General features: G+C 43.9%; 1 pseudogene; it reads right to left on the bottom strand.

The window, feature by feature from the left end:
* Positions 1–7002: 7002 nt before the first annotated feature.
* LOC144683258 (small ribosomal subunit protein eS27 pseudogene) lies at positions 7003–7295 on the bottom strand (annotated as a pseudogene).
* Positions 7296–16338: the final 9043 nt, after the last annotated feature.

A 16338-nucleotide genomic window follows, 5' to 3' on the forward strand; every position in this document is an offset into this window, starting at 1 on the left:
TGGAGCCTGTCAGTTCAACTGACAACTAGAACTGAGGCTTTAACCAAAAACAGTGTCGCTTCTGAGCTGTAAAATCACCCACAAAATAAAAACAAATGCACAGACAGCATGTTTTCTAATTAAACCAGCCAATTAGGCAGAACTCATGGGAAGTTGTGATAAGCAAAGTACAAGTGCAGTAACACATGCTTTAACTTAATAGTAAATTAGACTGAAAATTAATATATTGGACATGTAAGATTGCTTCTCTTTGGCTTTGCTTTACTGAAGCTGAGACATCTTGCATACTAAACTGTTTAGACAATGCATTAATGCTTTTAACTCTATTGGTACTTCTGCATGCTATATCTAATCTATGCAAATATATAATAACCATATTATTTCTAATTAATCATCTGTTGATATCATTTGATGTTCTTAATGTTTACATCACATGGACTTCAACATTCAAGAACAAAGTAACTGTCAATAATGACGCAAAATTGAAAAATCTCTCGCTATGAATTCACAGTAATAGAAGATTTCTTCCCTGCAACAAAGTCAAAAAGAAATTTATTGTAAACCTGTTTTTTTATAACCCAGGTTTAGAACTTTGTGAAACACAGTGCACAGAAGAACTACTCCGCCAGTTTGTAAATCCAAATAGTAAGTAATAATAATATTGTTACAGTAACTATGAATTAGCCCTTCACCTGTCATATAAACAAATTGGTACCAACTTTCTTAATAGAACATCAACCCTTTGTCTTATAATCTCTCCTGTTCGCGACCTTATCACAGATCTTCCCTTTGTTCTTTTTCTCACTCTTCTCCCTTTCATTTGTTTAAACCTATTAATTTTTACCAGTTCTGATGAAAGGTCATCAACCTGAAACGTTAACTTTGTTTCTCTCTCCACAGATACTGCCAGACCTGCTGAGCATTTCCAACATTTTCTATTTTCATTCTTAGTAGACTTCTTGTGGTACTGAATCAGACCCCTGTGGTTTCATCTGTTTTTTAAACAGTTGAGCAATTTACTACCATATGAGTAATGTCATGATTCATTCTAGGTCAACCACAATCTAACATAGCTATCTTTTACATTTGTCTGTACCTATATGTCCCACATGAATCTTTTGAAATACGTCCTTTCAGAACTACATTATTACCCCATTCTATTCGTCACAGTTAACTTCACTAGTTCTAGTGCTCTTGAATTTTTTCACTTGTGGCCATCATTCTATTGCTGTTTCTTTGAAGATGATAAAGATTGCATCTTTGGTTTTTGTCTCAGGCCTGACAAAATCCATTTTTGAGTCGCATACTGGCACAATCACAACAGCTTTGTAAGAAGGAATATTTTCACCAGGTTTTCATTGGTTTTTAATTTCTGATCCATTGTCCTTGATGGTCTAATTATAATGTAAATACACCCTGTGTGTATAAAACCTTCAGGTCAGCCATTTGATGGTTTTACAAATATGGCAGCTGAGAATTTAGAAACAGAGAAAATAGGAGCAGGAATAGGTCATTCGGCCCTTCAAGCCTGCTCCGCCATTCAATATGATCATAGCTGATCCTCTATCTCAACGCCATACTCCCGCTCTCTCCCCATACCCCTTGATGCCATTAGAGTCCAGAAATCTACCTATTTCCTTCTTAAATGTATTCAGTGACTTGGCCTCCACAGCCTTCTGTCTTAGAGAATTCCATAGGTTCACCACCCTCCAAGTGAAGAAGTTTCTCCCCATATCAGCCCTGAATAGCCTACCCCATATCCCGAGACTGTGACCCCTTGTTTTAGATCCCCCAGCTAGAGGAAACATCATCCCTGCATCCAGTCTGTCCAACCCTGTCAGAATTTTATATGTTTCAATGATGTCCCCTCTCATTCTTCTAAACTCCAGTGAATATAAGCCTAGTCAACCCAATCTGTCCTCATAGGACAATCCTGCCATCCCAGGAATCAGTCTGGTGAATCTTTGCTGCACTCTCTTTGTAGTAATTATGGTTTCATTTACTGTGTAAAATACCTGTAAGAATAATACTTGTTAAGGAAGATCTCATGATCTGTAGTAACCAATAGGAGAACAACGCAGGCTACCTCAGAGCCAGTGTAGAGATAGAGTTGGAGTTGAAAGCACAAATGTAGTTGCTGCTGAGTATGTTGTAAATAAACTTAATGTCTCCACCTAAGAAGTGTCTGCAGATCAACTCTATCATTATTAGTACAACTCGGCCACCCACAACAAACTGGCGCTGAGCATAAAACATGAGTAAACAGAAGAAATCAGTTTAGTAAGAAATCGGCACTGTACCTCGCCCAGTGCTTGTAAGTAGCAAGCTCCGTTAGAATTGAAGAAGTTATCCTCTCTCAAAATGCCACAGTTTGAGAGAATTGATCCTTTTGAACCAGCAACAGATGACTGGTCTCAATGCATAGAATGCCCCATGTTATTTTGTCAAGCGAATGAGATTATGGGGGAAGAGAAGAGGAGAGCGATCCTCTTGAATACTTGTGGGAGGAAAACCTACCACCTGATTCAAAGTTTGATGGCACCCAGTGCCCCAGGTTCAAAGAATTTCGATGAATTGGTGAACCTCGTGAAGGGTCATTTTCAACCAAAGCCCTCAGTCATGATGCAGAGGTTCAGATTTAATTCACGAAATAGAGCCCTGGGTGAGACAATTGCATGCTACGTGGTAAATTTGAAGCAGCTAACGGAACATTGTGAGTTTGATACGACTCTGAACGACATGCTCAGGGATTGTTTAGTGTGTGGTGTGAAAGAGGACACTATTCAGAAAAGATTATTGTCCAAAGGGAATCTGGATTTCACGAAGGCACCAGAGATAGTGCTGGCCATGGAGAGTGCAGTAAGAGATTCACGAGTAATACCGGATGCGCAAAATGGCACTGTTCTCCACATCAGGTGGGGAACCTCAGCCAAAGGAGGAGCGAAAAAGCAAGACTCCGCCAAGAAGTGGGAAACAGCCCCCGCTAGCGAAAAATAAAGAAAAATAATTTAGCAGCGAAATCGAAGAATAATTTTAGCAATTGACGGTTTAAAAAAATCGAATGCTACTATTGTCATAGAAATTGACATATGATGAGGCAATGCAAGGAGAGATTCAAGCAGGCTTGTAAACAAAAGAAGAAGCCCAATGAAATCTACAACAAATTCTGACATTTTGTTTAATCTGAAAGTTGGAAAGACAGAACCAATATTTGTCACGGTGAAAGTAAATGGCAAACCCTGTTAGAATGGAAGTGGACACGGGAGCCTCCACTACAGTAATTGGGGAACATACCTTCAGATAGTTGAATAACGGTGAACATCAATTAAGTTTGGAAGAAACACATGCCAAGCTAAAAACCTATACGGCTGAAGACATTCGTGTAATAGGCATAAGCGGATGAACTGTTCATTATGGAAGCCAATCGACGAAGCTACCCTTGATGGTGGTAGCAGGTGAAGGGCCAAGCCTCCTGAGGCGAAATTGGTTGCAGGAGATTAAGTTAGAATGGTTTGAAATTTTCCAGCTGAGAGCAAGTGGGCTACCAGAGCTACTTAGAAAGTACTCCACTGTCTTTAAGGATGAACTGGGGAAAATCCAGGGCCTACAGGCCAAGATTCATGTGGATCTGGTAGCAACCCCTCACTTCCCGAAGGCAAGATTGGTGCCATATGCCCTGCGAGAAAAAGTCAACCTTGAACTGAACAGATTAGAGAAACTGGGTGTTATAGAAGCTGTTCAGTTCTCAGAATGGGCAGCATCCATAGTCCCTGTCCTTAAACCCGACCAAAGTATCCGAATTTGTGGAAACTACAAATTGACAGTTAATAAAGTAGCTAAGCTGGACAGGCACCCTATTCGAAAAACCGAAGGCCTGTATGCCAAGCTGGCAGGAGGGACACTGTACAAAAAGCTTGACATGAGTCATGCTTATCAACAATCAGAGTAGGATAATACATCCCGAGAATTTGTCTCAATTAACAACCACAAAGGGTTGTACCAATATACATGATTGCCTTTCGGTGTCTCCTCCGCTTGTGCCATCTTACAGAGACCAATGGAAAGCTTACTGCAGGGACTGCCCCAGGTTGTAGCCTATTTAGACAATGTATTGGTGACAGGATTCACTGAAAAAGAGCATTTGGCAAATTTAGAAGTCTTAAAACATTTCTTGCAAGCTGGAGTGCATTTAAAAAAAGAAAACTGCATGTTCCCAGCAAGGGAGGTAATTTATTTGGGTCACCAGGTAGATTCACAAGGCCTCCACCTGGTTAAGAAGAAAGTGAGAGCCATAAGAGAGGCACTGGTGCCGAAGAACACTTCAGAGCTTAAATAATTCCTCGGAATGTACAACTATTATGGGCAGTTCTTACCCAATTTGTCTACAGTGCTGGCCTTCCTGCATTCTCTACTCAAAAAGAACCAATGTTGGTCTTGGGAGGTGCCCCAGAAAGAAGCTTTCATAAAGGTGAAATAATTGTTGCACTCATCCAATCTATTAGTGCATATGACCAGACGAAAGAAATGGTGCTGACATGTGACACATCTCCCTACGGAGTGGGAGCAAGGCTCTCTCATCGGATGGACGATGGCACGAATGGCCAATAGGTTACATGTCAAGAACACAGCGGAAAAGGGATACTCACAGATAAAAAAAGACCTGTCCATCGTCTTTGGTGTCAAGAAATTTCACCGGTACGTACACGACTGTCATTTTACAATCATTTCAGACAACAAACCATTGCTAGGATTGTTTAGTGGGGACAAGACTACACCATCCATAGATTCAGCAAGAATACAAAGGTGGGCTTTAATTCTGGCAGCATACGAATGCACTTTCATACATAGGCCTGGCATTCAAATTGCAAACGCTGATGCCCTTAGTCGTTTGCCTTTACAAGAAAATGATTAGCACGTCCCAGTTCCATAGGAACTTGTTTTACTGTTAAATTTCTTAGATTCCTCGCCGGTATGTGCTCAACAGATCAGAGACTATACAAGCCGAGACCCAGTCCTATCTCAGGTACGAGAACAAGTGCTACATGGTTGGTCACAGGAGCCCGTATCTGACAATATGAAACCGTACTTCAACAGAAGACATGAAATAACAAGCCAGGAAGGCATCTTATTGTGGGTTGCATGAGTGATAGTTCTTCTAAAGGGAAGGGAGCCACTTTTAATTGAACTACACAGTGCGCATCTACGCATTTCCCAAATGAAGACTATAGCACGCAACTATCTATGGTGGCCTGAGATGGATGGTGAAATAGAGAGTTTAGTCAAGCACTGTGTGCAATGTCAACAACTGCAGAAGTTGCCAGTGACAGCTCCGTTACACCCATGGGAGTGGCCAGGTAAACCCTGGGTGAGGTTACACATTGACTACGTTGGACCTTTCCTGGGTACAAGGTTTCTGCTCATTGTCGATGCGCATTCAAAATGGTTGGACATATATGAGGTGAAGTCGGCTGCGACAATTGAGAAATTACATCAGAGTTTTGCCATTCACGGACTACCAGAAATAGTCATTTCTGATAACGGCATGGCATTTACAAGTGCTGAGTTTCAATGGTTTACCAACCTCAATGGTATCATTCATGTGAAAACTGCACCGTACCACCCTTCCTCAAATGGACTGGCCGAAAGGGTGGTTCAAGCGTTCAAGGCAGGCATGAAAAAGCTAACTGGTGATTCCTTGGCAACCAAGCTAGCATGCTTTCTTTTTCGTTACAGGACTACCCCTCATACTATCACACCTGCGGAGTTATCATTGAAATGCTGTCTCAGGACTAGATTGAGCTTAATAATGCCGAATTTAGAAGGGAAGGTGGAAAGGAACCAGAAAATTAGACACGACTGGCATAGTCATGAGAAGAAATTTACCATGAGAGAGCTGGTATACGTGAAAAACTTTGGGGAAAGACCGAAGTGATTACCGGGTGAAATAAGTGTGGTGACTGGACTTCTATCTTACCACGTAGAAGTGGAAGGCCAGATCATCCATAAACACGTGGACCATTTAAGGAAGAGAGAGACAAATCATCAAGATTTGGTTCTACCTGTGACCATGACCGGGTCTGCGTTTCCTGTTGAGAATACTCAACCCAAGACTGACGTGTCTGATGGTGCTGCAAGAGTTGAGGATACAGAACTGCAAATGCCCACCGAAACACCTGATCAGGCAACTCCGGAAAAGGAGGTTCCTGACAAAGGATCTGAAGTTGTGGAGCTGCGACGTTCCACATGTACTAGGAAACCACTGAACTTGTAAATTCCTTACCCAGTGTAAATATTATGTTGTCTTGAAAAATATGTACTTGTAATATAATATGTATAGCCAAGTTAAAGGAGGAGGAATGTAGTAGGTATGGTTTTATTTAATGTGTAATGTACCTTTAAGAATAATACGTGTTAAGGAGGATCACATGGTCTGTAGTAACCAATAGGAGGGTAGCACGGGCTACCTCGGAATCATTGTAGAGATAGAGTTGGAGTTGAAAGCACATGTGTAGTTGCTGCTGAGTATGTTGTAAGTAAACTTAATGTTTCCACCTAAGAAGTGTCTGCAGATCAACTCGGCCACCCCACAACACCCTCTAAGGCAAGTATATCCTTTCTTAGGTAAGGAGACCAAAACTGCACACAAAACTCCAGGTATGGTCTCACCAAGGCCCGGTACAGCTGCAGTAAGACATCTTTGGTCTCAAGTCCTCTCGCAATGAAGGCCAACACACTATTTGCCTTCTTAACTGCTTGCTGCACCTGCATGCTTGCTTTCAGTGATTTTTTTAATATATGTTATGTAATTTTATTTGACAATTCTAACAAGTAACTCAATACCAGCAGGAGGGTCCAAAAAAACTCATCAAATAGATGGCCAAGGCTTCGGGACACTGACGCATCCCCTCCTTCTCCCAGTTACATCTCTCCGATACTGCCATCCCGATCCCAAGGAAGCGAATCCGCATTCCTCAGCCAGACTCCAGAAGCCCGGATAGTCTCACCCATCCTCAACTGCCAACTTTAATTTTTAGTGCTGCTTTCTTCTGAAGGAACAGCCTTCTGTTAACCTGGCCTTTCCTCTGGTGAGCTAGCAGAGTACAGTGGAGCATCTGACACACAGCACTACAGTCTGTGCATGGCTGAACACAGTAGTGATTTTGTAGCAACCAGGGCACTTGACATTCATGAAGTAGGAGTTGGGACTTTGCACCAGATGCTTCTTCTTGTGTTTCCTCTTCTCCTCCTCGGGAGACAGATGCAACAAATCTTTTGCCAGAGGCATCTTTAGTGTGGACTCGATTGGTGTACAAGGACACCCAGCTCCCTTGGTACATCAAACATTTCCCAATCTATCACCATTTAAATAATACTCTGCCATTCTGTTTTCCCTAGCGATGCATATAATTTCATACTTATCCACATTATACTGTATTTGCCATGTACTTGCCCACTCATTTAACTCATCTAAATCGTCTTAAGCCTCTTAACATCCTCCTCACCACTCACATTCCCACCCAATTTTGTTTCATCAGCAAACTTGGAAATATGACATCCAAATCATTGATATGTATATATTGTGAATAGCTGCGGCCCAAGCATTCATCCCTGCGGTACCCAATTAGTCTCTGCTTGCCACCACAAAGAAGATCCATTTATTCCTACTCTGTTTCCCATCTGCTAACCAATTCTTAATCCATGCCAATATAGTACCCCCTTTAGTTTTGCACATGAGCTTCTTTTATGTGGGACTTTATCAAAAGCTTTCTGATCCACTAGCTCTCCCTTATTTATTCTGCTGGTTACATCCTCAAAAACTTCAGTAGGTTTGTCAAACATGATTTCCCTTTCACAAATCCATGTTGACTTTCTCTAATTCCGTTGATATTTTCTAAGTGTCCTGTTATCACATCCTTTATAAAGACTCTAGGGGCAGAATTTTCCACTCATCGGGCGGGCGTGTGCCCGACCGGAATGAGCATAAAATGATGCGTGATGACATCGGGTGAGTGACCCAACATCATCACGTACTCGTGTGATATTTCGCTCAGTGGGCATGTGTGGGAGTCGGAGCTGCACCTGCCATTAATTAAGTGGCCTGTTAAGGCCCTTGACAATCCAATTGACGGCGATTTAACCTGTGCTATTTTTTGCTCGTTGCATGGGCAAAACAGGCAGGCATGCAGCCCACAATTTGCAAAACCTCATTGACAGGTGGGATAAGAAGGGTCAGCAGCATTGTCAATGTGAGTAGTGAGGAGTTTTGGAGATAACTTGCTGCTGGTGGCTTATTGGTGCTTGTCAGCTGAAACTCCGACCGGGGCTTCATTCTTAGCATTTCCCGGCTTCATTGTTGGACTCATTGGTGTCTTCCAGGCCTCGTAAGGATTCGGACCATGTGGCCCCTTCCAGGTATCAGACAGCCTTCCCATACCCAGGTAATGGGGATTGTGACCTCCGCTGGAGTCACCTCCTCTGAGGAGGAAGAGAGGTACAGAAGGGAGAGGAGGTCACATGTCCCAATGCAGCTTCCGGGGGAGGGACCTGTGGGAGGAGAGGCGCAGGCACAAGGGGCGCACGACCAGCAGGTAGCCCAAGGCGGAAGGGGCTGCAGAAGATGCCACTATCCTGCTGCCAGGGTTTACAGGCGGTGATGCAGCTGCCTCAATATGCCTGACATGCCACGCCAAAGGAGGCTCCGTCTCTTCAGGGAGACCGTGACCTGCATTTGTCAGATGATTGGGCCTGAGATCAGCTCCAACTATTTGGGTGGACACCCTGTGCCAGTGGCTCTGAAGGTAATGGTGGCCCTCAACTTCTATGCCTCCGGGTCTTTCTAGGGCTCAGTGGATCAGTGTTGAGTCTCCCAATCAGCAGTCCACAGTTGCATCAAGCTGGTGACAGAAGCTCTGTTCAGGCTGGTATTGACTTTCATTCATTTCCGTATGGATGAGGCCAGCCAGGCTGAGCGAGCCAGAGGCTTTGCAGCAATTTCTGGGTTTCCCCCATTCCAGGGTGCCATCAACTGCACACATGTGGCCATTAAGGCACCAGTGGGTCAGCCGGGTGCCTTCGTGAACAGGAAGGGATTCCGCTCCATGAACGTGCAGATAGTGTGTGACCACAGGATGCAGATTCTGCAAACTGTGCAAGGTACCCTGGCAGCTCATACATCCTGAGACACTCCCAGGTGCTGAGGCTCTTCAGTGCTCCAGCCCGACTGGATGGATGGCTGCTGGGCGACGAGAGCTATTCCTTGAAAAGGTGGCTCATGATGCCTCTCCACCACCCAAGAACAGAGGCAGAGCAGCGGTACAACAGGAGCCATGCCTCCACAAGGGTGGTGGTAGAGAGAACCATAAATCTTCTCAAGATGCGCTTCCGATGCCTGGACCGTTCAGGGGGCGCACTGCAATATCCCCCAGAGCAGGTGTCACTGATAGTGGTCGCATACTGCGCTCTCCACTATCTGGCACTGGCAAGGGGGGACCCACTGGAGGAAGAGGATGTTGACACAGCTGCACAGGCCCCAGATGATGAGTCCAGTAGTGAGTCAGAAGAGGAGCACGGTGAGGAGAATGCTGAGGGCGTGGAGCCCCCAGGGAAGCAGGGACACCAGAGATGCCTTGATCCAATGCTCCTTCAGCTAGGCTGCCAAATAAGAACTACTACCTCACGCCAGGGCTGCCGCCTCCATCTTGGATCACAGAAGTGACCCTTTCCTTGGCCCCCAAGATACACTCAGTGCCTGTGCAATAAAGATTTGAGCCACCCACGTCCAGCATTACATACTGGCCTACCCTGCATCTACAAAACATATGAAGCATACTCAGGCCAATAACACAAAAACAAATGTAATTTAATGTTGGAACTCACATAGTATTGAATGGAACAATATCCGGTGTTGGTAATCACATCATGAAAAAAGAAACAGAAAATGGGGGAACAAAAGGTCACCCGTGACCAGTCCCTCTTGTGCTTAAGGTGCTTTAAACTTGCATTTATGCGTGCTACGTCTAGTTGCTCCATGCCCCCCCCCCACTCGCTGGCACTAGCATTGGAGACAGCCTGCTTACTCTGCTGTCTTGTTGACCTTGGCACTCGTCCTTTGGCCAGTGAAGTGCGTGCTGGCCCTGCCTGGGAGGGAGCAGCCAGTGCCACGGCTGGCATCTCCCCAATCACTGCAGCCTCATCAGATGCCACGGTCACTGGCAGAGGGGCTGAGGAGCTCCACAACCGAGACCATGGCATGCATACCCTCATGGATCTCTGCCAGATCCTCCTGCACACCCCGCTGGACATTTAGCATCTGCTGCCTAATGGACGACTCCAAAGGCCCATTATCAGCCTTCAACTGAGCATCGTCCTAGTCTCCAGCAGTCCTCTGACTGCTGGCACCTTGGGCACTCTCTGCCTCCGCCTGCACCTCCAGCGGGGGTGAAATGCCCTCACCAATGTGCACTGAGATACTAGCTGCCGAACTAATGCCCACCGAGGTGCTGGTATCTGCGCTGGTGCCTGGCTCAGAGAGTGGATGTGATACAGTTCCTTGGGGCGCATTGTGGTCCTCCAGGGTCAGGGGAAGCTCCTGGAAGTGGTGGGCTTCACTGCTTAGTGGTAGACCGAAGGGAGTTTAAGTCATGACACTGTTACTATGCATGCCAGGCACCCTGGTGAGACAATGGAGATGTGCATCATGGTGCCATCATCTTTCAATGATCAATAAGGAATCCAGTCTGGAGGCTCCCATCAATGATGAGACTGCACAAGGATGGTTAAACCATCTGAAAGTGTCACCTCAGTGCACTGCACTCTTACCTTCGTTTGACATCCCAGCCTCCCCGCGGCCGGTTGATTGAGGTGCTTGGAACCTCTCGAGCTCCAAAGCCTCCTGTTCATATCGATTAGCAGGTGTGGGGGGGTCAAGCGCCAGTCCACGACCTCTCAATATTGTTATGGGATGTCTTCTCCTGAAAGGACAGAGGAACCTTGATTAGTCCACTCTCTACCTGCAGGGCCATTGCAACCTGGCCAACCCCAGCTGAGGAGCACCTTGCAGGGCAGATCCCTGTTGTGGCCCTCAAGCTGCTAGGCACTCAGTCAAAGCAGCCAAGGGTCAGCCCCTTGGCAGCTCTGGTGTGTTTGACAGTTGGCACTCAGACTCTAACACCCCTGAGCTCCATGGGGGGATGGTCAACCCAAAACAATTTAACACACTGACCCATGCCAACATGGTACTCACTCTTCCTGAGCGCAGCAGGTCATTGAAGCGCTTCTGGCACTGCACCCTGGTGCGCGCACCATATCGTGGGCTGCTCACCCGGGCTGCCACCTCCTCCCGTGCCCTCTTTTTGTGGTGTGGTGGCCTCCTCCTTCCATCTCTGGGGACAAGGGTGTCTCTTCTGGTAGCCACCTCCTTCAGGAGGACGGCAAGGCACTCGTCGGAAAAACGGGGCGCTGAGTGCCCAGCCAGCCTCACCTCCCGCCTGGTCTCTGCATCCTCCTTTGCAGCCATGTCGCTGCTGCAACTCTGCCGCGGACAGCCTCCCCGGGGCTGCCTGCGCCATTTTTGAACCGGCTGCTGGGTTGCCATTGGACCAGGCGGACAATAGGCCCCCGCCCACCCCTTCTCAGAGGTTCTGCAGCCAGCGTTCCCACTGGACGGGCCCTAATTGGCCCACCAGCGTGAAATCGCAGTCTGGCCCTGGTCGCAGGCGGCGCTCAGTTTCCTGACGGCTCTCGCCCGAGCCCGCCTGACGAGGGCAAAATTCTGCCCTAGCATTTTTCCCATTACTGATGTTAGGCTAACCAATCTGTAATTCCCTGTTTTATCCCTCCATCCTTTTTTAAATAGTGGGGTTACATTTGCCACCCTCCAATCTGCCGGGACAGTTCCAGAATTTGGTCCATTTCAATATTAATGTTATGGCCATACATAAACTGAACCAAGCACACAAAATACTTCTCAGATCCCTTTCAAGCGGTGTTTATCTTGCATCTGTCAGTCAATGAATATGAAGTTATATAGAAGGGGTGGAGACTGATCCTGGCACTTTTCCATCAGCAAGGCCCCCTAATCCTCTCTGAAACAGCTGATAACATTTTACTGGTCTTTCAGAATCCTGGAACTGCAGAATGATTTGCTTTGAACAACCTTTTTAAATATTCCCATGCTTTGTTCTGTTCATGATTCCAGCTTCATACAGTGACCCTTTCTAACAAGAGATGATATTTTTTCCAAAGATGTTGGTATGAATTTATGCGCCGAATTGACCATTCATATGTGTCTCTGTGGGCCTTTCTTGTACAATGAGCATGTAGCTGACATTTTTATATTATCAGAATCAATGCTTGCATCAGTGATGGCATAACTAACAAATATTAACATAGTGATTCCAATTACACATTGGTCTTTATTAAGTTTCAGTTGACTTTTAACAACATCATGTACTTTGTGATCCTATAATCAAGTTTACCTTTGAATGAAACCAGCACAATTATGTCATCCACTGATCTATTGACACATTCAATGTGCTCATGTGCCATATGGATAGTTTTCTGATTTATTTCCAGAGGTGAAGCAACGTTAAAGGGAAACTATCCTACGTAAGTAGTGTTAAATGTCCAAACCTGAGGACATATCTAACTGGCTAAAATATTTTACATTAGTTCACTGCAATATAATTTCTTAACAAGTTTGAAATACCTTCTATTTATTAGCCCTGTTTAACTTTCAAGGCATGAATCAAAATGCATATTACTGTTCCTTTTGGCAACAATGGTAGTACATTCATCTATTCCATTGTTTCATCAATATGACATCTAAGTTCTCCGTTCTGCCGAGATCCATTGTAATATTTTCATGATATTTAACCAGTAGCCTTTACTATGTGTCCATTAATGAGATATCTGGTTTATCAATTCTAATCCAGAAACTCCATGGGATATAACCCAATCATTTAAATAATATTCTGTATCCTTACATTAACTTATATTACTGACATATTACAAACACAATAGCCTGACCAATCAGCAGTAAGATCCTGCCTATATTTCCCACTCTCCACTCTACATAACTACCACTTTTACCAGTCCGAGCCATTCCTCCTGGTGATGGGCAGAGGATGTTGCCCAAAACATCAAGGCCTATTAGTTCTTCCAGGGAACTCTTTTAAGGTAGCAAGTGCTCTTTTCAGAGCAAATTTTACATGTTGCAACCATAAAATTATCTGAATCAATGTTTCTACTGTTACCATGAAAAACTTCAAACAACTTTTAGCTTACATTTATATAGTGCCTTTAACATAGTAAGACCTCCCAAGCATTGGGTGTTCTTTTACAAGTGTTTCATCCTTCTGTCATTTTGAGCTTCTAATAGATGAAGTTTAATTCCCACAAGGATTCCAAAATAAAATTTTGAAACTACCACAAATGACTTCTAAACAACTTGTAAACATACAACCTTCCTCATTCTCTAAAAATGGAAGCATACAATCCCCTTCATTTGCTTGATTTTCAGCTACAATATTCGCAAAACTCTTGGTGATTTTGCTTCCATAGTACGTATTTGATTTTCTCTATCTAGTGATTTGTAATATCTTGCATAGTGGTCACATTTCATACACGTTTTCCCAAAAGCTGGTACCTTTTGTATATAAGTTGCATTTTGCATTATCCTCACAATATTCTCCTTTCAGATTTCTCATTTATTTTTAAGCCCTTTGTTGTATACCATCTGAATTTTTCCATTTCCTCATTGTGCAACTTACACTTTGATAGTTTTCATTGTCAATGAAATTTGTACCACTGTATTTAATGTCAAACCTTGTTTTCACAGGACACCTTCCCTCAGCAAATAGTCTGACTTTCACCGGTCATATGACAAGGATTGGTAAAACAATAATGTGGATTCTTTATTAGAAGATAAGACTATATACATACGGTGACTAGAAGGCACACCTGAGTTCTACTGCTGCTGCGGACTGAGTACAGAGTCATGGGATTAATACATCACATCCTGTTTCAGTGGCAGTGATTGACAGTTTAAGATATGTTCCCTTAAAAGTACATTACATTACATGTACATTATATTACAATGTTCCCCCTTTTGTCAAAACTAGAGGTTTACCCTTAAAGAATCAAACTATTTCCATGACAGCAAAAGAAAATAACATTGTGTCTGAATATACTATTATACAAAGCAATAGGTTCACAAGTTTCTGAGACATTTCACCAGTCTGCTTATCTGTCCAGACTTAGTTATGGTGATTTTGGTTGGAGGCTGCTGTATGGTTTTGGAATGCTGGTTAGGAGTGCTGTGTTTGTGTTAGACCGTGTTCTGTTCGCAATAGGATTACGAAGTGTATCTGGTTGTGACATTGTTCTGATTTGACATCTGTTTCATCACACTGGCATGCCATTTGGTTGATATGATCTTGGTTCTGGGCACATGCGGATGTTTTCTGCTGGATTCCAAGTGCCATCAGTTGGGTGTTGTACTCGAGCCTTTTGTCTGACATTCAGGGTGGGTAATTCATTACCCACATGCCAGCCATGGGCATCTTTAATCTTCTGCTGTTTCTCAATTAATACACCATGTACACTTGGGAGTATCAACGAGTGACAACTGGGAAGGGTTGTTTGCATGTGGCTGCCAAATAATAATTCTGCAGGTGAGGGAACAGTTGCACCGAGCAGTGTTTTTCTAAGATGCAGCAAGGCCACATGTAGATCATGTTTTGTTTGATGATTAAGGATTTTATGGTATTAAGCATACATCCTGCCGACATTCTATTGGATTTGGAGTAATGCAGCAATGAAGTGGTAAAGTGACTCCCCAATTCTCACATATTGTCTTAAAGGATTGTCCAGTGTATTGGGGTCCATTGTTGGAAACAACCTCCTGTGGTACCCTGAATAGACTGAAGATCAAACTTAGTGTCTGCAATGGTTGCACTAGATGTGTCATGTAATTGACAGATAATGGGAAATTTGGAAAAGTAATCGTTTACAACCAAGAAGTCATCTGCAACGATGCTAAAGAAGTTAGTTGTGAGTTTGATCCATGGATGTGTGGGTACCTCATGGGGAAATAGTGGTTCTTTCTGGTGGCTAGGCATGAATATTTGACATGCCCCACATTCCTTTCACACCCTTTAATGTATTGGTGGATTCCTGGCCAATACACCATCTCTCTGGCCATGTGTGCCTGGTGCAACTGTTGGAGGATTTCAGGTTGCATGGACCCTGTGATGATGACTTGTTTTCCCTTAAAGATGACTCCTTGAGTTATCTTGCGTTAATCTCTATAGCACCAAGATAGTCTTACAGCCTCTGGAACGTCCTGGCCATCTGGCAATCACTGTCTTCCATAGTTGCTGTAGTATAGGATTAGTGGACATTTCCTGGTGCAATACTTGGCACTTAGATTGGTCAAAATGCACAGGTTAATGTGCAGAACGTCTTCTATTTCAGTTTCCACAAGATCCACTTGCAGATGTAGGAAGATGTCTGCAATTTTTGAAGGGTTGGGTGGACGGCTCAGGGTAATGGATGTAATCATGGTACTACCTGGTGTATATCACAATCATAGCATTGTATTTTGACCAGTAGACACTGTAATCTTGGTGTGCACAAGTTAGGGGTTTTTGCCAGATCATTTTAAAGGGCTCTTTGGTTAGTTTCCATGATAACCTTCTTTCTAAATAAGTAAATGTGGAACCGCTGGATGTTGAATACCAGTGCTAGAGTTTTGCTTCCTATATTTGAGTAATTAGCCTGGTTAGTGGACAAACTCTTGAAGGTAAAAGCAATAGGCTTCCCTCTCTGGAGAAGGCATGCTCCAAATCCTTTTTGGGATGCATCAACCTCAAGCGGGTCTCCTCAGTCGGGTCATGAAACTGAAGAGTTGATAGTCATTCTATTAATGACTTTAAGGTCATTAAAAATGTATTGGTGATCACCTGTCAAACTTATTTTTTCAGAAGTTCACTAAGAGATGTGGCTTTCTTGGCAAATTTACATATATATGGTGAAACGAAATTAAATAAACTGAGGCAATGTTGTGGATCATTTTTGTCTTGCGGAGTGGGCATTGCACTGATGTCTTCTAGCTTGTTAGGGTCAGGACAGATGCCTGTGTCAGTGTAAATGGATCTGAAAAAGTTGATCTGTGTAGCATTGATATTGCATTTCTGACTGCTAAGCACAAGACCTCTGTATGCAGCTTCCATCAAAAGGTGTAATTTTTGTATGTGCACCTGTTTTGTGCCAACAATGACAACAATGTGTCATCTGTGATGCAGACACATCCTGGAATCTCACATGTGATCTATATGT

This window comes from Cetorhinus maximus, chromosome 8, assembly GCF_964194155.1.
Source record: "Cetorhinus maximus chromosome 8, sCetMax3.hap1.1, whole genome shotgun sequence".
In the NCBI taxonomy this organism is placed as follows: Eukaryota; Metazoa; Chordata; class Chondrichthyes; order Lamniformes; family Cetorhinidae; genus Cetorhinus; species Cetorhinus maximus.